Source organism: Papio anubis, chromosome 5 (genome assembly GCF_008728515.1).
Source record: "Papio anubis isolate 15944 chromosome 5, Panubis1.0, whole genome shotgun sequence".
NCBI classification, from domain to species: domain Eukaryota; kingdom Metazoa; phylum Chordata; class Mammalia; order Primates; family Cercopithecidae; genus Papio; species Papio anubis.
In genome coordinates, this window is record NC_044980.1 from 982,814 (window position 1) to 1,010,149 (window position 27,336).

The 27,336-nt window shown below is 54.7% G+C and overlaps 2 long non-coding RNA genes across 2 annotated transcripts; one reads left to right on the top strand and one right to left on the bottom strand.

Annotated features, from left to right (window-relative positions):
• Positions 1–14,746: 14,746 nt before the first annotated feature.
• On the top strand, positions 14,747–26,573 carry LOC116274865. The gene is made up of 2 exons (XR_004183624.1): positions 14,747–14,782; positions 16,641–26,573. It is a non-coding gene; the product is annotated as an uncharacterized LOC116274865 (long non-coding RNA).
• LOC103884886 lies at positions 17,355–18,701 on the bottom strand. The gene is made up of 2 exons (XR_647703.3): positions 17,780–18,701; positions 17,355–17,676 (listed from the first exon to the last, which is right to left on the bottom strand). It is a non-coding gene; the product is annotated as an uncharacterized LOC103884886 (long non-coding RNA).
• Positions 26,574–27,336: the final 763 nt, after the last annotated feature.

The window sequence follows — 27,336 nt, forward strand, 5'->3', positions numbered from 1 at the left end:
TCAAGGAGCTGCGTACAACGTGAGTGAAATCCGCCCCGCCACAGCCCGGACCTGAAGTGAGGTCTTTACAAGGGCCACGTCTGGCTTTGCTCGGGGAGCCCATTGGCCTGTGCTGGTGACCTCCGTCCTCCACTGCCTGGGCCTGGTGACCTCCATCTCCCCACTGCCTGTGCTGGTGACCTCCATCCCCCACTGCCTGGGCCTGGTGACCTCCATCCCCCACTGCCTGTGCTGGTGACCTCTGCCATCCCCCCGCCCCCGCCAACTGCCTGTGCTTGGTGACCTCCTCCTCCCACTGCCTCGTCCTGGAGACCTCCGCCCCGCCACTGCCCGGGCCTGGTGACCTCGGTTTCCTACTGCCCGAACCTAGTGACCTCCACCCCCTCACAACTTCCTGTGCCCGGTGACCTCCCTTCCCCACTGCCCTGGCCTGGTGACCTCCGTCCCCCACCGCTTAGGCCTGGCGACCTCGGCCCCCCACCATCCGGGCCTGGCGACCTCTGCCTCCGGCTGCCTGGGCTTGCAGGGGTGAGTCTTCCCACTGGGAGGGGAGAGGCTCGCTAGGGCCAGCGTGTAGTGGTGCAGTTTGCTCCCTGCTCAGGGTTCTGGTGGGGCCTGCAGGGCTCTGAGCCCTGGAGGGAAGGGGCTCTTCTTTTCAGATTCACCCACAGGAGCCTGGAGAGTCAGCTGCCCCCACACTGGCATGCAGACGCCCAGGGTCTCAGTCCCCGCTCCTGGCCTGGCTTTTCCTGGAGGCTGTATCTGGGACCCTTCAGGAAAGAGGAGGCTTGTGGGTAAGGGGAGAACCCCTGTGTTATCTCAGGATCCAGGTGGCTCCAGACCTCCCCAACCCTGCCCCAAGACTCAGCATTCACTAACATCCACCTGCCCTTTGTCTCCCAGCCCCCACTCTCCCTCCTCACAACCTCGGGAGGGTCCCACCTGGACTGAACTAGGGGCTGCGGCCGGACCCAGCCCCGTTCCTGCTTCAGTTCTCCGTCAACCCTCTGAAGCTGGGCAGGTCCCCTTGCTGCTGGGGGTGAACCTGTGGGTATGCTGCGCCGTCACTCACACTGCCACAGGACGATCCAGCCATGCTCAGGATTCTCTGCAGCAAACACCTGGAACCCACTGTAATTAGCAAATTACAGTGTACCTTTTAACCCAGTCCTGAGTCCTGAAGTGCAAATATAAATTCTAATTAACAGCCACATCTACTTGGCAAGCTATGCCTGCATGTATATATATATATATTTAAATTATTTAAGATAAATAATTACTGGAACTCCTCATTAGTTTTAAGCAGAACCAAATGAGTACAGTATTAAAAAAAATTAACCTGCCATCTTGAAAATATTATACTAACTTCAGAATAAGAGAGCCTTTGTGTTAATGGACCACAGTTCTAGTGTGGGAATTAAGTTCATTTGCTGCTCACATGAGAACCATACTGAGCACTCACCAAAAGCCTGCTGTGGCGAGTGCCGTACAATTCACAAAGGCACCGTGAACTATGAACTCGCGAGTCTGTCCTGTAACAGGGATAGTTTCCAGATTAGGTCAATGACTAAAAAACTTAAAATCTAAATCTTTTCTTTTCTTTTCTTCCTTTGAGCCGGAGTTTTGCTCTTGTTGCCCAGGCTGGAGTACAGGGGTGCAATCTCAGCTCACTGCAACCTCTGCCTCTCGGGTTCAAGCAATTCTCCTACCTCAGTCTCCCAGGTAGCTGGGATTACAGGTGCCTGCCACCACGCTTGGCTAATTTTTTTGTATCTTTAGTAGAGACGGGGTCTCTCCATGTTGGTCAGGCTGATCTCGAACTCCCAACCTCAGGTGATCCACCAGCCTCAGCCTCCCAAAGTGCTGGGATTACAGGCATGAGCCACTGTGCCCGGCCACTTGTTTGGATCTTAAACCACAATTCCCTCTTCTATTCTCCTGGGATCATGTGATGTGGACGCCCCGTGCAGTTTCCACCGAGACTCCCTGATGACCACAGCCAGCAAGCTCAGCTTCCGTGGAAATGAGCAGATGGTCGTGTGTCTGGCCTGTGAGTCAGTCTCTCCCCTGAAGCCCGGCCCAGGACGCGGCCCTGATGACGGGTTTCGTGTGGATTTTCCCCTCTACGTGAGACTTTTCCTTTCCAGCTCATAAGAAGTATTTTGGACAGTGACCTAAATAATTTCTCCGACAGAAGAAGCATGATCTGATCAACTGTGATTGACCAAGCGTGGACTCATAACCCTGCTTCCGAAAGCATTGATCGTTGGTACGATGTCTACATTTGTGTGAGATCAGACTCTGCCTTCTATAACCACGCAGTCAACACTCACAAAGGATGGCACGACCATCCTCTGGGCGCGGCTGGCGGAGATGATGAAACCAGTTTTTAAATGGTGATTTATTTTAAAGGCAAGTGTTCTCCAGCAGCAAATTAGCAGAGAGAAGCCCATTCCTCCTATTTCCAAAAGAAAGAGATTTTGAGGGAGATCTTAGCTCACCTGAGGGGTTTGGATCAGAAAAATTCTGTGGCTTATAAAGTCGTTTGTTATTTTGCTGTGATTTTATACACAATGGAAGGTGAGGAAAAGGTCAGCAATAACTCTGCGGCTGCATTTTAGCTTGAAAAAATGTAATATTGATCGATAGGAAAATGGAAAAAGCGCAACTATTAGCGCCTTACTTGATCTTCTCCGACCTTTACCCCTCCGCGCTGGTTTTATTCTTAAATGTTATGCCTCCTGTTCAAAGGTTTGTCCTGCTTAGTCTTTTATTTAATTAATCCATGATCTTCCTCACTCTCTCTCACGTCGGGACAAGACCGGCTCCTGATTTCCCTGCTGTGCTCCCAAGTCTGGGTCACACGCAACTTGGAGCCGCGAAAGAGCTGCGGTCCGCGGGCATTAACCCTCCATCTTCCTGCACATCGCTGGAGGGAACGGCTGCTCCGCCCAGATGGCTGTGCTGGTGGCGGCTCCCTGAGCCCTGCCTCCTGCGATGTCCCACGTGAAGCCCCGGGGAGCTGGAGCTGCCTCCTATGGGGGGAAGATGGCTCCTCACCGCCTGGCGGGGCCCTGACACCACAGACCCAGGCCCTGGTGCCAACTCCTGCTGCTCAGGACTGAACATGGCCCAGACGGTCCTGGGTGAGGCATGGCACGAGGGAGTGCCAGGGGCGCCCCCACGTCTAGCAGGCACTGTCGCTCTGTGGCAGAGTCCTGGCCCCATGTTCACTCCAGCCCTGCTGAGGCCTTCAGGAGGGGAGCAGAGACCAGAGCCCCAAGACCTGAAGATGGATTGAGTTGAGGGCATCAGAGGCTCGCCAGGCCTTGGGACGAGTGTGTCGGCACCTGCTCTGGGTTGACAGTGTCCCCAGAATTTACATCCACCTAGGACCTGTATTGTGGCCTCACTTGGCAACATGGCTGTTTCCCATGTAATCAAGGTAAGGTGAGGACCTACCGATTGGGACTGGTGGGGCCTTAAATCCAATAAGACCAGTGTCCTCACACGAGGGGAGTGTGGTCACAGACACCCAGGAAGAAGTCACCCACAAAAAGACGGGCAGACATAGGCTAGTGTGGTCGCAAGGCAACCCGAGGCCGGCCGAGCTGGGAGGAAGGAGGCCAGCCGGACACACAGGCGCGTGGGAAGCTGGCAGGCAAACGGGCCCCACTGTGGGGGGACATCGCCCCACGGCATCTGAGATCCCCATTTTCAGGAAAGCCGCCTCCACCTGCTTCCTCATTCGGTGCCACATGAATTAGTGACGCGACTTTGTGTGGACGGGAACTGGAGGCAAGGACGCAGGGAGAGGCAAGGACGCAGGGAGAGGCAAGGATGTGGGGCCTGGTGACCCCTGAGGTGAGGATTCTGCAGGCCCTGGGCCAACTCCCACTGAGGACTGAGGGCCTGAGGCTCGTGCTTCCCCCCCAGCACCGGCTCCCTGAAGAGGCCCCTCTGCGCTCTGTCCCTTCTCAGGGGACAGGAGGGGGAGGGTGCAGATAAGGCCTCAGCGGGGCCCCGGGTTATCTGGCTTGACCTTTGGAGAAGCCGAGAGGGGAGTGTTGTCACCCAGAGGAGATAGGGGGTCGCCTGGTGGGAGCAGCCTCCAGCCTTCCTGAGTGGTCAGGGGCAGGGCCCTGTGAAGACAGCCTGGACTGGGGCACTGGCCTGGCCTGTCAGCACCGTCACTGTGTGGCTCCCAGACACCCAGCTGTGCCGGCCTGGGCATGCATGAGCGCTCACGTGCCTTTGCTTCTGAAAGGAACTTGCAGGCTGGGCAGCCACTGCTCCTGGGCCTGGACGGTCTCCACGTATGCAGAGGCACAGCCGAGCCACGCACCCACCATGCAAGACAGGGCCTGGACACCCGGAGAGGGGAGCCTCTTGCCACTGGGGAGGAAGGAGAAGACAAGCTGTTTTATTTAGGCGTGCAGTGTAAAATAATGATGGAGACAAGAAATCACGTTGCTGGGCAATCGGCGGAATTGGATTGGCAGAATCAGCTTCTCATTGGGTTTAGTGAAATCCGGGTTATCTCATTTTCCAGGTAACACCAAGACTATGAGAAGGGCGGATGTGGCTTCTTCTTTACCAAAAAAAAAAAAAAAAAAAAAAAAAAAGGAAATGTTAACTTACCACGAGTTCTTCATTCATTTGTGAACAAACATCACCTGCATATAAAAGACTGAGAGAATCTCCGCTTGCTCATCCCAAACGCAGAACCACCGAACCCCAGGAACACTATTGCTGTTTCATTTGATGAGAAGAATCAGAAAGCTGGTATTTTCCCCTATAATCATTGCTTTGTAATTCCTTGTGATTGGTTTAATAGCAGAGTGGACAGTTCAATACAACTGCACCCTGTTAAGGATCACTTTCTCAAGGCCTCAGCAGCGTGAGTCCCCACATATTAACGTTTCCAGGAAAAGCACTCAGGGAGCTACAGCTGGTGGGTGGGAAAGACGTTGCTCGATCTAGAGTTTCAGGCAGTTTGGAAGCACACTCAAAGGCACTCTGTTTTATTCAGCAACCCACACTGTGGTACGTAGTGCATCCTTGAATTTCACTCCACAGTACTAGTGACTTAATGTTACTGGTTGGAATTATAACAGGGCTTTATATCACCATAAAGGCACTTTGGCAGTATTTTTACAAGGCGCATTTTATTGCTCATACCTACCCATGTTGCCAAAGTGAAATAATTTTTTGGGATAGAAAATGCAAGCCAGTGCACCCGGCCGGTGATTGATAATATTTAATGAGAAGTTTTCTAGATTCTGAATTCCATTCTAGTTTAAACACTGATCAGAATAACAGAGAACATGATGCCCTGAGAGGCAACAAAGGGGGATAAGGCGTTTCTAACCAACATAATCTGTGCGTTACATTCGGAAATCTCCACTCAGGAAAAGGCGGAAATTCCAGTGAACCAAGAAATGTGTTTGCTGTTTGCACATCAAAGAGCAATTGAGTCAGCCCCTGTGATAGTATGAAAATCGCTGTGCAAGTACTTAATGAGTATAGGAAGAGCAAGACATTTTAAAACTAAAACCTGCCCAGCAGGTGTGTGTTTGGGTGGGTGGTGAACTCAGGATCCTCGTGTCTGTTGCGGTGTGTGCTGGGGTGGTGGTGGTGACCCCAGGATCTCTGTGTTCAGCAGGTGTGTATGGGGTGGTGGTGGGTGGACCTACAGGATCCCGTGTCTGTGTGTGTGCTGGGGGTTAGTGGGTCGTAAACAAGTGGGAAAAAAAGGAACAAAAGCCCCAGAAAACCAAGTGCAACCTCAGTGGCTGCGGACAGAGGGGAGACCAGAAATTCAGTGAAGCATGGATTTCAACTGGAAGTACTTTATTATTATTATTTTGTCTAGAGGGTTCACCTGATAACTCTACACCAAGTGCTCCTAAAATGGTAATTTGTTTTTTCCCCTTTTTCTTGAGAACCTTTGCTTTTAAAATTATGCCTCAGTTAGAAAAGCAGGACTTCGGCACGTTGGTGGGAAATGCCTCGTCTCCATGGAGCTCTCTGGTTCCTCTGCCACCCTCCAGAGATCCTGCTGGTCACCGTCTTGCCTTCTCCCTGTGTAAGCATCACTTAGACATATAATACCTATTTTGTATAAAGTACAATATGCTGGTTTTTTTTTTTTTTTTGAGACAGAGTCTCGCTCTATCTCCCAGGCTGGAGTGCAGTGGCACGATCTCAGCTCACTGCAACCTCCGCCTCCCAGGTCGAAGCAATTCTCCTGCCTCAGCCTCCCAAGTAGCTGGGATTACAGGTGTCTGCCACCACGCCTGGCTAATGTGTGCATTTTTAGTAGAGACAGGGTTTCACCACATTGTCCAGGCTGGTCTCACACTCAGGTGATCCACCCGCCTCAGCCTCCAAAAGTGCTGAGATTACAGGCGTGAGCCACCGCGCCCAGCCAAAATATTTTGAAGATCACAAATGAAGGTGAAATAAAAGCAGGAAACATGCTTGATGAATTCTGCTTGGCAGCTGTACGTGCTGACACACAGATGTTTAGCGCCTGCTGCTGAATCCCACACCAATCGCAGATCAGAACCCTGGACGGTTCTGGAAACAATGACCTACACGCCTTCATCCCTTCAAGCTGCCCATGGAGATCCTTCAATGTCCAGGTGTGTGCCCAGTTCTAACCACATTCTGGAAACACAGAAAATGAACAACAGGGAATTCCCTGGCTGTGCAGACTCCCCTGTCCCAGGTGCTGTTTACTGGAAGCCAGTGTTTCTTGTACACAGGAACAGATTCCCCCACAAAACAGTAGCATCGCTCTAGTGCATTAATAATCATCCTGTGATAACCCGCACTTTCCACTTTCTATATGTAGGTGTGTCTGTTTGTGTATAGAGCTGCATCTATATGTCTCTATCTACACCTGTATCTACCTCTACATGAACACCTACACCTGTACCTACACCTATACCTACAGCTATGTCTATATCTGCAGCTATACCTACTTCTCCACCAACACCTATACATACACTTGTACCTACACCTCATGTCTGTACTTACTGCGCCTCCGTCTGTCTGTGTCGATCTGTATGACTCTTATCGTCTCTTGCCTGCCTCACTTATGCGTCTTTAATCTGTCGATCGACCTTACTCACGATCTGCGCCTGTCACCGTCACAATGCCTCGTACGTGAAATTTCCTTACTCGTCGATCTGTCACGTAATCTGCCTCGCCTCAAATCTTGTTGCCCTCGTTTGTGGTACTGCGCATGATGCGTAATCCTGCACTTATACGTGGTAGCCTCATTTTGCACTTATATTGATCACAATGCGTAATAATCTGCGCCTGCCGTCTGTGCCTGTGGGATAATTTCATATGATCATGCGTATCAATCTGCACCTGCCGCCTGCGATCTTGTTGCCCTCACGTATTGAGCTGCATATTGTCTGCGGTAATCTCTTACTTCACCTAAATCTGTTGCCTCGTACGTAATTTCAATGCCAATCATCGCCCATCTCTTCTACTGGTCCTTCCCTTCCTTCCACCCCATCTCTTTCCTTCCACCTGTCCTGTCTGACACCTCACCCTTCTTTCCACCTCATTCCACCTATACTAACACCTACATCTATACCTACCGTTATACTTATATTAATATATCTACACCTACCCCTACACATACATCTCTCTTTCTCTGTCTCTATCTCTATCATCTCTATCTCTCTGTCTCTATCTCTATCATCCTTATCTTTATCTCTGTCTCTATCTCTATATCTCTCTCTATCTCTCTATCTGTCTCCATCTCCATCTCTATCTCTGTCTGTATCTCTGTCATCTTTATCTCTATCTCTGTCTTTATATCTGTCTCTGTCTCTGTCTCTACCTCTATCTATATCTCTCTCTCTCTATCTCTCCTTTGTCTCTATCTCTATCATCTTTATCTCTGTCTTTATATCTGTCTCTGTCTCTATCTCTCTCTCTATATATATATATGTGTCTCCATCTCTATTGCTGTCTCTATCTCTGTCATCTTTATCTCCATGTCCATCTCCATGTCCATCTCTATCTATCTCTATCATCTTTTTTTCCAACCTAGCTTCTTGCACTCGTTCCCAGTCTGGGACAGCCTTAAGGTGACTTATTCAACTGAAGGAAACACTTCAATCAAAGCTCCAAGCAGCTTTAAGAGTGAAGACCTCAGCCTGGGTCTGTGAGGATGGGACCTTGGTGCCTCGGGGGCTCTCATTTTGTCGTGTCTGGGGGTGTCTAGTTCTCGGGCTGTTTTCTGCTGCGGAGTATGGAAGGCTAAGTGATAGATGCAGGTGTGATGTTTTAGGTTAGAGATCAAAGGCTTACACATCAGGAATTGCGGTCCCTTGGGGTGCCATTTGTGGAAACACATAAAATCTTCAGGCCTACGTGGAGTCAACCCCCTCCAGTGTTCCCAGAGTTTTCCTGCTCCCTTGGCCAGTGCTTTGTGTCCTCATGTTGGGTCCCTGGGGTGTGAGGTTTCACAACAAGGGGGCTGGGGCCAGGGGCTGCTCGTAGACTGTCCCAGAAATTACAGGCCCTCCCAGGAGTGGGGAGGGCAGTGGGTGGCTCGCGTTTCAGGGACTTGCGTAGTTCTCAGAGAGTCAGGCTTTGTGCCAGCAGGTTACCGTCATGTTGGGGGCCTGGAGGTGTCACAGTGCAAGCTGCCCACCTGAGATGTCCACCACACCTTCCTGCCACAGTGCATGTGTGCATGCATGCCCTCACACAGGCACAGGCACACGCACATATGTGTGCACGCACATGTGTGCACATGCGTGCATAGGCACACACATGCATGCGAGCAAGACACGTCAGCACACACATGCACAGGCACACAGGCACGTGCACACATAGTGAAGAGCCTGACCAACAGCTGCACTATAGCCTGAGGGACCCTGAGCAGAGGACCCAGCTCGACTGTGCCCAGGTTCCGGCCCACGGGGACCGAGGGAGGAAACTTGTGTTTCCAGCAACCGTGTTTGCTGCGTTCTCTTCTGTAGCAACAGATAACAAATACGATGCTGAATGGAGAAACTGAAGGGCATCTGTAGTCTACTGGTCTAATTTTGAAGGGAGAAGATAGATGTTCAGAGAGAGAAGTGATTTTTCTGGGGACCTGGGGCCAGGTCGTGGCAGAGTCTGAATTTAAACCTGTCCTCCCCTGCTCTGCACTCCCCGTGAAGCGATTTGCAGGCTCTGAGAAGATGGCATTGTGAGCCCCTCCCTCCCTGCACAGCAGAGGAGGGCAGCCCCACGCACTGGGTGTGCGAGCCACTCTCAGACGAGGCAGGCAGTGTGCCCCTTATAGGGGAGGGAGTGGAGGCAAGAGAAAGCCCAGCTCTCACCACGTTATCTCCCTGGAGAGGGGTTGGGTCTGAAGCCCCTAGCTTTACCACTGTGCCGTGGCTGCTCAAACTGGAGACCCTTTGAGAATGCAGGGATCAGGATGGGAGCCACTTCTTGAGTCTGATTTATTTTTTCCACGAAGAAGGAATGAGAAATGGGATGGGGTGTGAGTTGTGAGTTGTTGTGTTGAGATAATAAGGGAAAATGGGCTACCCTGCCCAGGACCTTGAGGCTCCATTGAGGCTGATGCCCACCTGGCCACTGTGGGTGGAAAATGAAGACCTCTGCTCCCTCGTGTCCCTTTCCTGAGAGCAGAGGGAAACCTGCCTCTCTGGAGGGTGCAGAAGAGATTTCTGCAGGTGAGGCGTGAAATTCCTTACAGAGGATGCTCTGCTGCAGACCCACGGCACAACAGGTGGCTTTGTGGGCCGAGCCCTGGCCTGGACAGAGGGCTAAATCGCAGCAGGTGCCATGTGCTGCTTTTGTCGTTTTTCAGGACATGTCCCTGGTGGCAGGAGGAGGCTGGGTGGGGAGCACTCTCGTGTTCTCTTTGGTGGTGGAAAGAGGCTGGGTGGGGAGCACACTCTTCACTTTGGTGTTGGGAGAAGGCTGGGTGGGGAGCATGGTCGTGTTCACCCTGGTGGTTGGAGAAGGCTGGGTGGGGAGCACTCTTGTGTTCACTTTGGCGTTGGGAGGAGGCTGGGTGGGGAGCACTCTGGTGTTCACTTTGGTGTTGGGAGGAGGCTGGGTGGGGAGCACGCTCGTGTTCACCCTAGTGGTGGGAGAAGGCTGGATGGGGAGCACTCTGGTGTTCACTTTGGTGGTGGGGGAGGCTGGGTGGGGAGGACTCTGGTGTTCACTTTGGTGTTCTTGGCACTGTTCATGAACACATCATGGCAACCCGTGATGCCAAGGGTTGCCTCCTCAGCCCTGTCCCCTGTGGCCTCACCTGTTATCCCAACCGTTGGCCAGCCTGGCTGCCTCTCCATCTGTGACCCCCTCCTCCACTGCCTTCTTCCTCACCGTACCTGACTTCCCCATCCACACAGCATTTTGTACCAAAGCCGGCCCAAGTCACAGCGCAAGCCCCTGTGGGGTACTGTACTGTGCAGGCTCCAGCCTCTCCTGCATCTGCTTGAAGTAAGGTCCCTTTCTTGGGTTTTTGCCTCTTTCTAAACACCACCTGCAAACTGCCTCCCCACAAAGGAAAGTAGCAGGGACTTGTTCTCCCCAAGGCACTGCACACTGGCTCGAAACCTGGTCGGGAGGCTTCTTTGGCCAGGCTGGAAAGTTTGATGAGACAGAGTGGCCCATGGCGGGCTGGGGTGTGCTGGGGACAGTCCCTTTTCCTCTGACTCCCGAACCCATCAGGCAATAGTGCAGGAGCCCGAGACGAGGATCTGGTAGGGTCAGAGTCACAGGAATACTGCTTCCTTGTTGCCTTCCCTCACGTGCGCACAGCATGGGTGTCATTTATACATACAGGAGAATGTGTGGCAATGACATCAGAATCATCACACCAAACGCGGCTGTATCCTTTGTTAATCAGAGTTTATCTGTGTTAGTTAATGTGTGAAGGAGGCCTGTGTGGAGAAATTACCAAATGTCTGTAAGAAATCCAACATAAACACCCTTTTGTGGCCAAAGAAAGGCATGCTTCAGCCAGAGCCCCAGCGTCCGCCCTCTTTCCTGCCATGAAGCTTTGCCACCTTCTCAACACAGCCCCTTGTATTTCAATGCTGGGAGTTCCCTATCAAGGTGCCTCAGTGCTGGTGACACTCACCGCCATGTCTTTGGAAGACTGAGCCTAAAATCAACAGTGTCTCGGAGGTGGAGAGACTGTCTCGGAGGTGGAGGACAGCAGTGCGCGCTCCTCGGAGGTGGGAGAGATCGTCATGAGGTGAGAGACTGTCAAGGGAGGTGGGAGAGACTGTCATGAGGTGAGACTGTTCAGGAGGTGGAGACTGCTGCAAGGCTCGGAGGTGGAGAGACTGTCGGGAGGTGGAGAGACTGCTCCAAAGGGAGGGAGACTGTCGGCGTCTCGGAGGTGGAGAGATTGCCAAAGGGGGTTGATGGGCTATTTCAGATCCCACTAAACAGCACAGGACCTGCGCTTCTGGCTGGGGTTGTTGCTGTTCCCAAGGAGTGTTGCTTTGGGGACAGTCATCCGGGAGGGATCCCCTCCCTCCTCCTTGGGCCCTTGGGTTGGTGGCTGCTGCCAAGAGAAGGCTGTGGCTGTGCCTCTTCCCGAAGCCCACAAAACCAGGAGAGCCTTCACCTCAGTCCTCAGCGTGTGATCCCCAGGACACAGTGTGCATGTGCTGTACTCGCACACACATGCACACACCCCCCCCCACATGTGCACATGCTCCACACTCACGCACAAACACCCAGACACACTGACACACACACACATCCAGCACAACCTGACTCTCAGGTGAGCCTGGCCTGCGGAAGCCTGAGCCTTTTGCTCACATGTTTGCCAGTGCGTGGGCTGGATGACAGGCCTGCAGCCAGCACGGGAACCCAGTGCTGTGGAGCAGAAGGGCTGCTCCTTGACAATCAGACCGAGCGCGCGTTCGTTTATGGACAAGCTTCGTGTTCCACAGTGGGGTCCTGGGGTGGGTTGGGACACACCCTGACAGGGCCAGCAGCGACTTTCCCCTGCCCTGGACATGGAAAACCTCCAACACAAGAGTCGTCAGCCCTCTCGGTGTTCAGCTGAACCACGGGGTAAGCCTGCGTGTGCACGTGTGAACGTGGCCTTGTGTGCATGCACGTGTGCACATAGGACTGTGTGTATACTCTGTGTGTCACCAGCTGACTCAGTTTTGGTTCTTGGGTCTACTTAGAGGCTGATACTTTGTGTCCTTGTGTCCAGAGAAGATTTGAAATGCAAAGCAGCGCCTGTACTAGAATATTCTATGGCTGCTCAGCTCTCTCCCAGGGAGCCCTGGTCTTGAGCCACAGCAGAGGGCATCAGCCTTAGCAAGCCCAGCCCCGCCTGGAGGCCCCACTTCTGCAAACTCAGCTGGAGCTGGGAGGGCCGCCCAGAGAGAAGTGGGGCTCGGTGAGGGGAGTGCTGGGCCCACTGCTTTTGTTTAGTGTTTGCTTTGTTTGTTTTGTTTTGTTTTTCCTGACTAAGCCCTTTGTTCTTCTTGTTTCTGGGGGAAGATCAGGTTCTTCGGCTGGTCTGTAGGGAGCCCTCCCTGTGACCAGGAAATCCCGAGTCAGTAGGACCCCGTCTGTTTGTCTTTCATCCCCATTCCTTGCTACTCCGGGGGCCACCCCAGCAGCATTTCCCAGGCAGCCTGTCGTCAGCCTCCTCCCTGCAGCCTCCTCCTGCACCCTCTCACAAGACGCTGGGGCCTGGTGCTGAAGGACTTACAGGGAAGGAATGTCGGGCTCCTCTGGGCTGGGAGCGCACCTGCGTGCAGGGAGGTTCCTGTTCCGCCACATTTGGCCCCCGGGCACCGCGGGTGAGTGCTGCTGCAGGAAGGAGCAGGAGAGACGCACTGCTCCTGCAGTCTCTCTCCCCTTCCCTCCTCTCCTCCCACCTCCCCTATCTCCTCCATCCCCTGTCCCCGCCCCTCCTTGTCCTCAGGAAGCCATATCCCACTCTGGTGGAGGGGCTCAGGCCTCCGGTGAGGGTGCTGGGGCGGGGCTGTTCTCTCAGTGACTCTGGAGGAGTGGCTGGAGGTTTTCACGGTGAACACAGAAAGGGGCGCTCCGTCCGAGCTGAGCCTCGGGGGCTGTGAGCCTTGCTCTTGGCCCTGCTGCTCATACAGCCCTCTGTGCCTCGCTTCCCTCCCACAGCAAGGAAGGATGACGGGTGCAGGGTCTGCATGGTGGTGCAGGGTCTGCATGGTGGTGCGGGGTCTGCATGGTGGCATGGGGTGGCCACGTTGCTCATGAATCACCCGCAGGTCACCGTGGCTGCAAACACAGCCTTACGCTGGTAAGGCCCTGGGCAGCCACACTGTGACACCCGGGATGCCACACCTGGTGTTTTCCAAATGAACTGAATGGGTAGGAATCTCCACATCCCTGGATACTTCACGGATTTGCGGAGGGACTGGCCGTGCAGCTCCGCAGAGAGCTCCTCCCACACGCACTCAGGCACACACAACTCTCACCTGCAGCCTAGGCCATCAACACCTGATGCTCACAGAACTTTCTGGAGCTTCCAGGGAGTGACACGAGCTTCCCCAGGAGCTCTGCGTTTCCTGGGAAACTCTGTTTCCCAGGGAGCTCCTTCCCTTCCAGGCTCCACATCTGCGGTGACAGCTGGGAGGCCTGGGCTCGGAGCAGTGACCTTTCCTCACCTCTCCCTGGCACGTCTGTGCCTCTGCCCCTGTGGCATTTGGAAGCCCCCCCACAGCCGCCACACACACCACTGCCTCTGCCGCAGGACATGAGTGGCGGCTGCCAGATGACACCTGTCTGCTGGCCAGAGCGGGCGCCTGACCTCGCAGGCCTGCGCTGGAGGCTCTGCAGGTGGGGAGGGCAGTGTGCAGTGGCCATCTGGCACGTCCCAGAGGCTCCTGGCCTGGGTGGTGACAGATTCTCCTCGCCCCTGATGGCCCACACTCAGGATGGGCTGGTCTTGCATCCTCGGGCCCCGTGTGAACGTGGAAATTCCCAGCTCCTGCCACCCTCCCATCCTTCAACACAGGGACAGGAATGCAACCTTCCCGGTGGCGGCGACCACTGCCTGCAGGGGCCTGCTGGCCTCCCCTTTGCACCTGGCTCAGGGGCCTGCTGGCCTCCCCTTTGCACCTGGCTCAGGGGCCTGCTGGCCTCCCCTTTGCACCTGGCTCAGGGGCCTCCCGACCAATACTCCTTGAGGCCACTGTGTGACACACACCACACACCCCTGGCACCAGAGGCCTGGGAAGGACCAGCCCCTCCTAGCGGTTCCCTGGGCCCTTTGGGGGAGGGTGGGCACCTGCTTGGCAACCCCTGGAGAGGAGGGGAGGGGCCGCATCCAGTCCATCAATCCCTCTATCTTCGCTTTTTACATTTTTATGCAGCAAGCATGTATTTCATCATGTTAGAAGAACAATACGTATTCTAAAAATCATGACACAGAATTGAAGGTGGCTTCCTGGCGGGAAGAATGAAATCGTGGGTCCCACCACAAGACGCCGTTACCCTGCTCCCCCTTTCCTTTCCCATTTAAGCATTTTTGTTTTATTTTTTATAGAGATGAGGTCTCACTATGTTTCCTAAGCTGGTCTTGAACTCCTGGCCTCACGTGATCCTCCTGCCCGAGTAGCTGGGACCACAGGCACGCACCATACCTCGCTAACTTTTGCATTTTTTTGCAGAGATGAGGCTCACCACATTGTCCAGGCTGGTCTCGAACTCCTGAGCTCCAGCAATCCCCCCACCTCAGCCTCCCAAAGTGATGTGATTGAAGGTGTGAGTCACCATATCTGGTCTCTTCTTTTCTTTCCCTCCCTCCTCCCTTCCTCTCTCTCTCTCTCTCTCTCTTTTACTCACTCACTCTCTCTTTCCCTCCCCCTCTCTCTCTCTCTTTCTCTCCCTCCCCTCCCTTCCTTCCTTGTAATAGACTTTAGTCTTTAGAGTGGTTTTGGGGTTATGGAGAGAGTGACCAGAAAGTGTGGAGTTCCCACACATGCCCCTCCTGCCTCCCCGGTTGCTCCTAGCATCCCGCCTTAGAGTGGAGCGTTTGTCACAGTCCTGCCAATGCTGCTGTCATTCACTGGAGTCCGCGGCGCACTGGAGGGCTCACGCCTGCGGTGGCACATCCTATGGTTTGGACAAATGGATAGTGAGTGACACGCGTCTCCCATTATGGCATCACACAGGGCAGTGTCACCCCTAAACCCCTCTGGGCTCTGCCCGTTCATCCCCCTGTCCTAGCCCTTGGCAACCACGGCTCTTCCCGCTGTCTCCTGAGTTCTGCCTTTCCCAGGGGTCAGGGTGGGGATCGTGCTGCATGCATCCTTTCCAGACTGGCTCCTTCCCTCAGCAGCAGGCACTGAGGGCTCCTCTGTGCCTCTCACTGTTTATCTCCCTTCCTGGTGGCTTTTCGTGGGTGATACCCGCTGTGCCTAGGGCCGTCCCGTGGCCCCTGCTGCCTCATGCTCTGGGGCTCAGGGTGCGTTCCCATCTCCTCAGTCGCCTGGTAGCTCACTGTGGCCTCTTCCCTGCCTCTACCACCAGTTTTTTTCTGGGCATAAAATCTATTCCTGACTCCATTTGGAGCTCCCCGTGGTTCAGGGCATGGAGACCAGGCACATGTAAAGATTGCATCTCTAATTGAATCGAGACTCAGCTGCCTTCAGGACTCACGCTTCATCAGCCTCGCCAAGGCCGAGGCAGGAGGGCTGCTCGAGCCTAGGAGTGGGCAACATAGCAAGCCCCTGTCTCTACTAAAAATAAACAAATTAGCAAGCGTGGTGGCACACGCCTGTGATCCTAGCTACTTGGGAGGACGAGGTGGAAGGACTGCCTGAGCCCAGGATTTCAAGGCTGCAGTGAGCTATGATTGTGCCACTGCACTCCAGCCGGGGCAACAGAGCAAGACCCCATCTCAAGAAAAAAAAGAAAACAAAGCCACCTCTTGTTTACAAAGCTTGCGGCTCTGCAGCGGGAGGGCTGTGTGGGCACTTTCTTGGCAATGTGGACCCTGTGGCCATGAATGGCAGCGGTCACCTTCCTGGATGGAGCTGACTTTTCTCTGGCCTGAGCAGCAGCCTGAGCCTCTGACTCCACTCAGCGTGACCTGCAGACAATTGTTTGGGGCCCCATTCTAACTCCCTCCTAGGGATTCTCAGCCATCTTTCTTTTTCCTTGTGGCAAGAGATGGCCAGGACTTTGGAATGGGCAGTGGGTTTGCTGAAGATCACGTCTGTGGAATGCTGGGCTCTGGGGTGGTCTGACCCTTGGGGCGAGCCTCTTTTCTCAGCTATTTCGTGACTCTATCCAGATAGGAGCTACTTTAGGAAAAGAGCAACACCTACGATTCCTGTCCATAGAATAGCATTAGTCGGGTCCCATGGAATACAACTGATCACACCCTGAGCTCAGATGAGGTTCTACGAATTCCTGCTGACATTCCTGCACTGTAGCTAAACCTGCGTCCTGTGGCTTCCCTGCCCTGGGTGCAGCAACAGCTCCCTCCTTACCTCCTTTGGTATTTCCTTTAATCTGCAGGAGGGGCCAGTGGTTGACTTCGGGTGTACACTGTCCCTCCACACCACTTCCCTGTCTTCCATGGTTTCTCTTATTCATTTTCTTCCACTTCCCAGGCACTGACCCCCAGGAGTGACCCCAAGGGGAGACCATGCCAGGAAGCACACTGGCTGGGGGGACCCTGAGGCCTCCCAGGGAGAGGCAGGAGCCGGAGGCAGCAGGAGCTGAAAGGAGTTGCCTGTTCTTTACAGTCTGTGCTGTGTACCCTCTGCCCCCAGGAGGCATCCTCAGAAGTGGGGAGGGAGAAGAAGGAATGGAGGAGTCTTTTAGCATAGTGTGGCCTCCATCTTCCCTCCCCAGGACACCGGGGACCATCCTGAGGGTGGCTTGAGTTGAGGGCCCCTCTGCAGAGGCTGGCAGTCAGACCCACACCCTGAGAGGGGGACAGGAGCATTTGGGGATTTATGACCTTAAGGGTCCTTCTGGAGTGGAGAAGAGCAGCTGCCTCCTCTGCTCAGCCTGGACACCCCTCCTGCCCGTCGGGACACTCCGAGGGTGTTGCCTGTGAGTCCTGGGATGTGTGATGTCCTGTACACGCTGCCCAGCTTGATGTGTGGCTATGCGCTGTCCCGACACCTCTCGCAGGGTCCATCAATCACCCCCAAGCACAGACTCTGCTTATCCCGCACTTACAGCCGTCACATCGCTAAATGGCTCTGCCTATTACCGCAGCGCAAATACATGATCCTTTCACTTTGCAGATTCCATGTAATTGTGCGTGGACTGTGTCAGCTTCGGGTTTAATTGGTGTGTAGGCTGCGAGGCATGAATTACAGCATGTGTAATTTATTTATGCAATAAAATTTACCATTAACCGAGAGAGGAAAAATAAAGAGAAAAATAATATGTTTTGTACTATAATTACATAATAAAGTTTGAATTAGGAATATCACTTGGCCCACAAACTTCCTCTGGCCTGAGAAAGATCAGAAAGCAACGTGGTCTCTTCAGTCCCCTCCTGGATTCTCAGGAGGAGCAGGTCTGCCTCTAAGTGCAGCAGGACAAGCAGGTTGGTTGTAAACGGAGCGGTGGGGAAGAGTGGGTCCGTTGAGAACCAGCTGCATTGACGGGGACGTGGCCAGGCCAGGTCAGCTGGAGAGAGATGGAGAAAAGTAGGGGACGGGTAAAGAGAAAGTTAATTTTCTTATATAAAATGAATTGTGAAAACTGCTCACTGGATAGCCAGACCACTTACTCATAAAGAAAAAGCAAGAGAAATGCCTGCTGCTGCGCCTGGGTGTTCATTTCCAGGTCTAGGGCCACGCCAGAGCTCCCGGTCATCCTCCAGCTGAAATGCTAAGATGCGGAGGCCTGGCTCCCCATGACCTTTCCACCAGAGCCCCTGGCATGACTCAAAATCTGTGATTCTTAAAATGATTAACATCCCCGCTACCCCCACACCGGGCTATGACTCTATTCTGCTGTGGTGACTCCGCAGGTGAGGCTGGGATGAGCCGGAAGGAACTGCGTGCTCGCCAGCGCCTCCCAGCCCAGGTCTGCGGTCCGTCCTCTGGAGCCCCGCGCTGCCTCCACCTTGGCTCCCGGGCCAGCACCCCCGGGCTGAGCGCAGGGCCAGGGGCAGGCGGGTTCCAGAGGGAGCGTTTCCAGGGCAGGATGAAAACCGAAGTGCCTGTCAGGCAGGGGGCAAGGACAAGAGAAACGCCCCGCTCAGGCCTGGGAGAGACTGTGGGGCCAGCTCAGGGACCCCCACCGCTCAGGGCTGCCGCTTCCACGGGGAATGCTGGTCGGAGCGGGCTCCGGACCTTCCTGCATGAGGAGACCACAGGAGCCCGGGCTTTATGAGGCCTCTCTGACCCCGAACCTGGGCTGCTGGCTCCCGGCAGAGGCTGGGGCGGCGTGGGGCGGCCGGAAGCGCCCCATCCCTCTGCTGCCCGCCTGGTTCACTCGGGCCCGGCGGACCCTGACCTGGCCCTGGAGGCCGCTGCGGCCCGCACCCGGCTCCTCACCAGCCCCATGACCGCCGGCCCTCACCGGCCCTCACACCCCAGAGCGGCGCACAGGGCCTGGGCCTGAAGACGTCCTGTCGGTCCCTGAGCAGCCGGGCCCGCGCAACCCGGGGTCCCGGGGAGGGAGTGAGGCTCCGGGCCTTCAGCAGACGCCAGGGCCGCAGACAGCCCTGACCCGGGCTCCTAGAGGACCACCCCGCGCCGTGCGTCCCAGTCAGTGCCCCCCGGAAGGCGGGGACGTCAGGCGAGATCGTCCGCAAGGAGTCGCGTGAAGACGCCACCGGGAAACATGGCGGCCGCACTCAGAGGAGGGCTTCGCACGGAAGTTGTATTTTTCTTCAGCTCCTCTGTGTTTTTCAAATCTTCTGTAGAAGTGTCTATAGTGACAATCAGAAAAACAATCTGAAGGAAAGACAGGAATTGCCACCGACCCCGGGGCTGCATTGATTGCTGGACATTTGTCACGGTCTGAGCCGTGGGGCCCCGCCCCGCTCAGCCAGAGCCTTCAGAGCCGGGAGGGCTAGGAGGGGAGGCGGGGCGGGGTTTGAGGACTGTTCTCTCCGATAGGAGTAATGGGGCCGTCATGTAGGCAAGGTCAAAGGACAGTGTGACGGTTGCAGGGTGACCCGAGGCCAGCTGTCCTTTGCATCCTTTGCAGAGCAGATGTGCTGTCAGTGAGGGGTGAAGTGTGGAATGGGACTCGCTGACGAGAGCCCACTCCTGCCTGGGCCGGGACGGGCGTGGGGCCCAGGGCGGGTATGGCTGGAGGGGGGCTTCCCGGGTGGACCGGCAGAGGGGCTCTGGGAGCAGCGGCCGGGATGGGAGGCGGATGCATCTGCCTGCTCTGCCCAGGCCTGGGGCCTGTTCCCACCAGGACGTGCCCCAGAAGAGGCTCCCGCTCTGTGGGAAAATCATTCTGCTCCTCTTTACTGTTCAGTCCTGAGGCAGAGCCTGCACTGCGGTGTCCTGAGTTGGGAGCTGTGGTTGTGAGGATCCCTTCGTCTCTATTGTTCGGGGATCTCTTTGACCTCAGTAAAAGCCACCATAAATCCCCCAACCTCCTGAGAGCCTCCGCTTGGCTCTGGTGGGGCAGTGTCCTGGAAGAGAGGTTTGGGGCTGCTGCTCCTGGCTGAGGGTCTTCCAGAACGACCCTAGTCAATGTCCAGGAATCATAGGAGCCCAGTGTCTTGGCCTCACCAGGCTCTGTCACCCCCTCAACCCTGCGGCCCTGCAGTTCTTGAAGCTCAGGTCCCAGTCCTTGGTGACCACTGAACAACCCCGGCCTCTGCTTACTTCTTCAGGAAGCTGGAGCCTTACCCTGTTAGCAACGTCTTTCCAGCATCCCTGGGAGAGAAGCAGCTTGCCAGCCCTCTGGGCTTGGTTTTAAACTTGCAACTGGAGCGTGACCCAGAGGTGTGTGTGCCTGGGCCCTGCCCAGTGAGCGAGAGCCTGGCTCTGAGCATCCTGCCTGAACATCCCCAGTCCCTGGCGAGGCGACGCCACTTAACAAGACACCTTGGGAGCTGAATTCGGCAACGGGATGGCACAAACGCCCAGCTTTCCCATGTAATGAGACGGCTTCCACTGAACTCACAACGCCGTAAACCTTCCAGAGACTGAAGCAACGTGCACCCAGAAATTGTTTGGATCATTCTCTGCCTAGACTAATTTAGAGGGAAGATTCTCAGCGAATCCATCCCCAACCCTTGATTGTTTCCTGCAAGGACGTTAGGTCCCACTGTGCTTCAAAATGTTTGGAACAGGAACTGATTCGTTTGTTCCTAACATGACACCTGGAGGAGGCAGAGTTGCTGTGGATGCCACGCCACCTCGCAGCCGTGACAGCTAATGACGCCTGCGCTCCCCACTGTGGTCCCTGCCTCATCCTCTGTGCCGTTGTCTTGTGTGTTCCGTTTATATGAATGGCAACAAAAGTAGAAACCAGAAAAGAAAAATGGGCTTCAGTGAGGCTGTTTTTTTTTTTTTTTTTTCTCCTTCAACCCAGGAAATTCAGATCAATAAAAGTGTAATAGAAAAATGAGAAGAAAGAACATCCCGAAGTGGTGTGTTTAAATCACTCCAGCACCAAGACCGCACATCCTGGGAAGCACAGGTGTCCTTTTCACAGCCTCACGAGGAAAGCAGGTGACTTCTCCACAGAGACTCTTGGTGGGCTCCTCGATTTGGGGTCGTCTGCTCTTGCAGCCTGGGCACGCGGGGGTGAGAACACAGCCGGGCAAGCCGTTTTGCTGCAGTGTCCCGGGCATCTTCCGAGTGTGGGGAGGCAACTCCACGTGGGAGGTGCCGGCGGGTCCCAGTCCCAGGCTCATGCCACTTTTCTGAGCCCTCTGGGCCGGCCTCATGCCTTCCGGGCCTGCTGAGCTCCGTGCCCTACCTGCCACCCCCAGAGGACAGGCTGCCGCTGTACCCATGGGGCCTCACTGCAGGGTGGGCTCACCAGGGGCAGCTTCTGCCGTGTGGTCACCTGGTGGCCTGTGATGGGCAGTCAGTCTTGACCAGGGGCTAGTAGGAAGCCAGGGTTAATTTTCCCACAGGGACCAATCTTTCTGGACAGCATCAATTGGCTCCTCAGTCCTGAAGGTCTGCGTGGCCATCATTCCTCAGGTCCTCTCCAGAGGCTCTGCTGGCTGGTCCTTCTTTGCCACAAACGTTTGGGGTTTCTGGGCCTGCAGCTGCCCTGCCATGAGCCTGCATCGAGGCTCATCCTGTCTGTGAGGGGGTCACTGAGCTAGGAGCTCGTGGCTTCTCGAGGGGGTGCAGAAGTGGTGACATCAAACCCAGCCCGTGCTGTTCCCAGTGCACCTCCATCCGCGTGGTGCTGTGATGCCCGTCCTGAGGTCACGGGATGAAGTGTCTGCTGCCTTGGGTTTGGGGCAGTCGCCCTCTACAAGAACATCACAGGAAATGTGCGAACAGGATCCCAGAATGGAACCATCAACATGTTCGAGGGAGCAGCCTGTTTTCATGGAATCCCAGGACAGATCTCGTTGCAAAACGAAAAATCTTTCCACAAAATGACCAAGCGCTCCCTAACAGGCGCCATCTACGAGCCTTACATTTGGGCTGGTTCGTTTGCTGATGTCAGGCTTCCTTGGCCTTGGCACGACTGCCTGTGGGCCCATTCACTTTGCTGCCAGCCTGTCCTGGGCACCGTGGGACACTGAGCAGCAGCCTGCCCCCACCCTGCAAGGCCAGCAGCACCGGTCCAGGGTGGCGATGACCTCAAATGTCTGTAGAGTCACGAGTGTCCCCTGTGGGGGGCAGACTCCCCCCAGTTGAGAAGCACTGACTTAAAAAGTGACTTTTCATTCTTGATCTGGCAGAAAGGCTTGGGTAGCAGCCAGGGGAATCCACGCCTCCCTCCACGGGGCCTCTTGAAATCCACGCAGCAACACCAGGCTCCATCTGGGGCAAGGCACGGCAGTGAATGCCAGGACTTCCAGCAGCTTCCGCTGGAGTTGGGGGCGGAGGGAGATGAAGGCCCCTGTAGTCAGCACGTGACTTGTCATGGGACAGGCAGCATCCAGGGGTACGGGTCCTGCAGAGGGGACCATGGCTGAGTTGTATTGAGCCCCTCGGGAGGGGAACCGCCGAAGCCTGCCATGGTCCCCTGAGCCCTGCAGTAGGGCAAGCTCATCCTCTGTGATCAAGCTCAAAGCATCCCTCGTTGGCCGTAATGTCTCACTGAGTATCTCTGACCCGGAAAGTTTTCTATAACTCTTCAGAGTTACATGACTGTTGATGTCAGCAGCATTTCCTGAGGCCTGTGAGCTTTAAAGAACCCATGTGCAGTTTTATTTCTGTTGACTTGTCCTCAGTTTACCTATTTTATGCTCCAGGAGGGATCTTTAGTTCCAGTATGCCAGGATTAGGGGGGCTGTTCCCTCAGCTCCTCCCACAGGCTCAGCCCCAAGTCCAGGGTGCTCACCCACTTTCTACCATCAGCTGTGACACCCGGGCCCGAAAGTGGCTTCTTCTGTGCGGATGTCCCCTGCAGGGACTGGCCAACAGGATGATGCTGCTTATGAGCAGAACTCGCTTTCTGTGCTAAAGAAATACCACGTTGCTCAAGCTCTCCCTTGCTCCTAAGCACAGAAGAAAGTGGGCTTAGAACATTCATTCATCACCTTTCCGGTGGGGGCCACTGAGCGCCCCACATGTTCTGGCTCTGGGGCTGCAACAGTCAACAAAACAAAGTCCTTTTCCCGGGAACTCCTGTCCTGGCTCAGGAGGTCACTGCCTAAGTAGTCATCACCCATCCCGAATCTGCTGTGTTTAGAAGGCCATGGGCTGGAGACCCGGGAGTGGATGCTTTTGCCCCAGCGATGGCTGTCACCCAGAATCCCATGGGGCCACCACCTCCAGCAGCTAAGAGAGACCTGGTGGAGAATCACAACCTTCCCCTACCTTCCAGCAGCTCGGAGGTGGCTCTGCTGGTGGGAGAATCACAATTTTCCACCTGTAAGTAGTTGAATGTTCCACGTGACACACTGGGCAGAGTTGCCAGTGTTTCCCAGACATCAACGTGCTTTCTAAATAGAGGCCACAATGTTGAGGCCAATTGAAGCACAGCTCTGAGCCCAGCCAGGTCAGAGCCCCATGAAGTGGAAACGTCAGATATCAGTAAGTTACACTCGGTTTGGAAATTCAGCTGAGACCAGGCTTTTAACAGGCAGGTACACCTGTCTTCCAGGCTTAGGGAGAGGCCTCCTGATGTCCATTTAGCACGTGGTGAAGGCTCTTCCAGGGCAGCTTACAAGCTTTGAGGCCGGCGTTTCCCACCATGGCGCCTGTCTTCACAGTCCTCCAGGATGGCGCTGTGACTGCATTCCTGTCTGGCAGGAAGAGGCGGTTCTGACCCTCCCTGGCCTTTCCTACCATCATGGCCCCCACTCTGCAAGTCAAGAGACCAGCGCAAGGGTCTGCCCATTGCTGGTCACTCACATGAAGCCCACATTCTGCATCTGAGGGAATGACTCAGCCAAGCACAGGCCACTGTGAGGAGGTGGAACCCAGACCCGGTTCTCCGTCTGGCCCCCAAGAGTTCCTGCCTGTGGGCCTCCAGGAGTCAGCATTGATTCAGAGCCACTGTCTAGAAATTGCCAGAAGACCCATGGAATGTGTCTTCCCACAGTGCAGTGACTTGGAAAATGGCCTCTGCAGGGTCCCTTTGGGGAAGGGACAGATCCCTGGTGGTGTGGCAACGTCTTCACTCAAGGGAGCCCAGAACCCCGTTCCTGCAAGGGCCCTTGGGGCTCTGACCTGCCTTAAGTCTGGCCAGGGGTTAAGAGGCCGTGATTCAGGTCAAACCTCAATTTATCAGGGTTGGCGGTTGCTTTTTCTCTGTTTTATTTTTCCTTTTCATTATGCAAATCAAGTAAGATTTGAGTTGGCTGTTGGTGTGATTTGAATGTCTCCTCCAAAACTGTTGAAATGACCCCCAGCGTGGCCGTGTTGAAAGGTGGGAAGCCTTGAAGAGATGATTGGATCCTGAGGGCTCTGCCCTTGGGAATGGATTAACCCATTCATGGATTCAGGGATTAATGGGTTGCCATGGGAGGGGACTGGTGGCTCGATAAGAAGAGGAAGGGAGACCTGAGCTGGCACGTTAGCAGGGTCGCTCCCTTGCCATGTGATGACCTGAGCTGCCTCAGGTACCCGCAGAGAGAATCCCCACCAGCACGATGGCTCTTACCAGCTGTGCCCCCTCAACCTTGGACTTCTCAGCTTCCATAAGTGTAAGAAGTAAATTCCTTTTCTTATAAATTACCTGGTTTTGTTAGCAGTGGTGGTTATCTGTATGGGTCTGCAGCAACCTCATTTCTTGGCTCCTTAGAAAAAAGAATTCAACTGAGAGGCAGAAGGCAGGAGAGACCAAGGTGAGCTTTAGACAGGAGTGAACATTTATTAAAAATCTCTAGAGAAGGAATGCGAGGAAGGAAAGTCCACTTGGGAGAAGGTCAAGTGGGTGACCTGAGAGACCAAGTGTGTGGCCTCTTGACTCGGGGTTATGCATCAGCACACTCCCGGGGTCACCTCTCCCCACTCCTGAGATCTTATCAGGAAGCTGCTCATCACCAGCTTCGGGTATTTTCTCTCTATGAGCAGCCTGCCTTTCCCTGGCACCGGCTGTGGTCAGTTACTACTTTACAGAGACAGTGTGACAACCGCCTGACCACTGCCTGATGGTCGCCGACACTCCTGGGGTGAGCGGACCCTCTCCTGCCCGGCTCACACCACACTGGCTGCTCACTGTATCAGGCTCAGGTATTCTGTTACAAGCAAAAGAGAACAGACGATCACAGTTCTCTCCTTGAGTCCCAGGAATGCTGTGATTCACGGGTTGTCATCAGAGATCTCTGTGGGCCAAGCCATGGCCATGTTTGGACAGTCCTGCTGCCCACTGTGCAACCACAGCCACCTCATCTACAACTTGCCCCTGGGCCCCTGCCCTTCTGGGATTTCGTTTTCCCCTTTGAATGTGGGGGCTCTGAGATAATGGCAGCATCTCTCACGGTGACGGCGACCTCAGATCACAGTTGCGGTGGAGTCTAACAGTGGAGGCTCTCTCCTCATCCATGCATTTCTCAACGCCATGGGGAGGGGAGTCCTCCGGGCTCTGGAGGAAAAGTGACGCAGTGGGCAAGAAGGTCATGCATAAGAAACCTACCCACGGCGACAACTCCCTCTCATAAGCTCTGTTTTCCTTTCCTGTTAGCATTTGGCTTCATTTTACGATAGCAACCATCAAGTCTGTGTTTCAAAACTGTTAGAGCCACTGGTGGTCACTCAGACGAACACAGTGAAGCCAGCAGACATAGGGCACCGGTGCCTGAACGTTCCACGTCTTCCGCCCTGGTCCATCACCCTTACGAGCCATTGCCATGTATATTCCCCGTGTTTCTGTCGACAAAAACTGGCAACGTCTTGCAGTTCTTTTTGTGTGCATGGTGCCTCCTCCTGGCTCTGACCCTGGGACTTAGGAATGGTTCTAGGTGATAGGAGGTGACAGTAGACTCGAGTCTTTCAGGCCAGGAGTGGGTGGTTGGGGCAAGGGCAGGAAGCAGTGCCCTGAGTGACTGGGGAATTCAGGGTCTCAGCTCCTCGGATTCTGCCCACCTGCCTCTCCCCACCCCGTCACCTCCACCTGGAGAACCTGCAGGATGTGAATCCCGCACGGCTGACTCATCCTGTTGTGCTGGTTCCCAGAAATTGCAGACATGTGGATCCTGGAGATAAGGGCTTCCTTCAGGCCAGCACAGAAAGTCAGGAGCCGGCGTTCAGAGTCCCAGGGCGATCCAGTCCCTGCACCCTGCAATTTTATGACCCTGGTGCAAGCTGCAGCCACGGGTCCTGAGAGCCGTGCCATGTGTAAACATGACTCCAGATGACTGCAGTGATAACCGCGTGACTCCTCCGGGACCACGTGTGAGTGCCCCTTCTCCACAGGTCACAGGACCACCTATCAGATCAGGAGATCACCCGAGACTCCTGTCCTAGAGGCGCTGCCCTCCTGAAAGCACACCTGGCACTCGGATCATGTTCCGTCAGAAAAACAGAGCCATTGTGATTATGATTATGGGAATATAGGGTTTACATGTGGGAGTTGCTGGGGAGGGCATTTCAGGACAGCCTTGACCAAAGGGCTGGGGAAATGGTCCAGGCAATGCCAACTGGAAGCCCCAGAAGAGGAGAGGAAAGCCATCCACCAGGGGACCCTCACCAGCCCCGAGATCTGGGTGGGCCAGGTGTCCCAAGCCTGCCGTCTGCCTCCTTCGGGAAATTCAGGCTTCCTTCCACCTGGGCCTCCCCCTCCTCCCCAGAGCTCCCCTCAGGGACAGCTGGTGGGAAAGACGAGAATGAACACATCCAGTCCAGCTCTGAGCCAGGGCAGGTGCGATAGATATAGGCTGGGGGTCCCGTCTCCCTTGGTTCTCATCTCCCGGGGTTCTAATCTCCACTGAAGTGTTTTACACAGTAAACCCCTCAAAGCCAACTGAAGCACTCGACTGTGGTTCTGATTAAACATCGTTCTGACAAAGGAAATATTATCCTAAAAGCCCTAATACTACAGATGGGCCCTGTTTCTCTGGGTGCTGCCTGGTGTGCTTGGAGAGGGGTTTGGTGACTCAGCCGTGCCCCAGGGTGGGGCTTGCCGGCCTGCAGGCCCCGCCACCTTCCCGTAAGTGCTGGTCTAGCTGAACATCAAGATCCCCGGAGGGCCATATGTGATGCTGTAACTGCTGGTGTCACTTTACAGTGAAGACATTCATTATGTCCCTTTTCAGAGCATATTTGATGCAGAGGAGGCCGCTGGAGGCCCGAGAGGAGCGAGGAGAAAGTGCAGGTCCCTGAGCAGCCCCTGGGCCCTGTGCCAGCCCCTGGGCGCCACGCCACGCCACGCCATGCAGCTGTGGGCAGGTCAGCGAGGCTGAGTCGCAAGGAACAGGAGGGGCCTCTCCAGGCTCCGGGGCCGGGGCCCTTGGAGCTCAGCAGTTTCTGGTTTGACGGGAGAGGGATCAATCCCACAAAGGTAGAAAATGTAATACAGAATATTGAATCGCAGTGAACAAGTCTAAACGACTTTAAAATGACCTTCTAGGAAGACCTGTGATACGATTTCTCCCTGCTTTCCACGTATTCCGTACCTACATTTAAATGACGAGATGCTTTTATTTTAAGTACCTGTGTATTTGTATCTCACACCGTCCCGCACGGATGTCATCCCATAATCTCCCAATTTATTGGCCAAGCAGGACCCCTC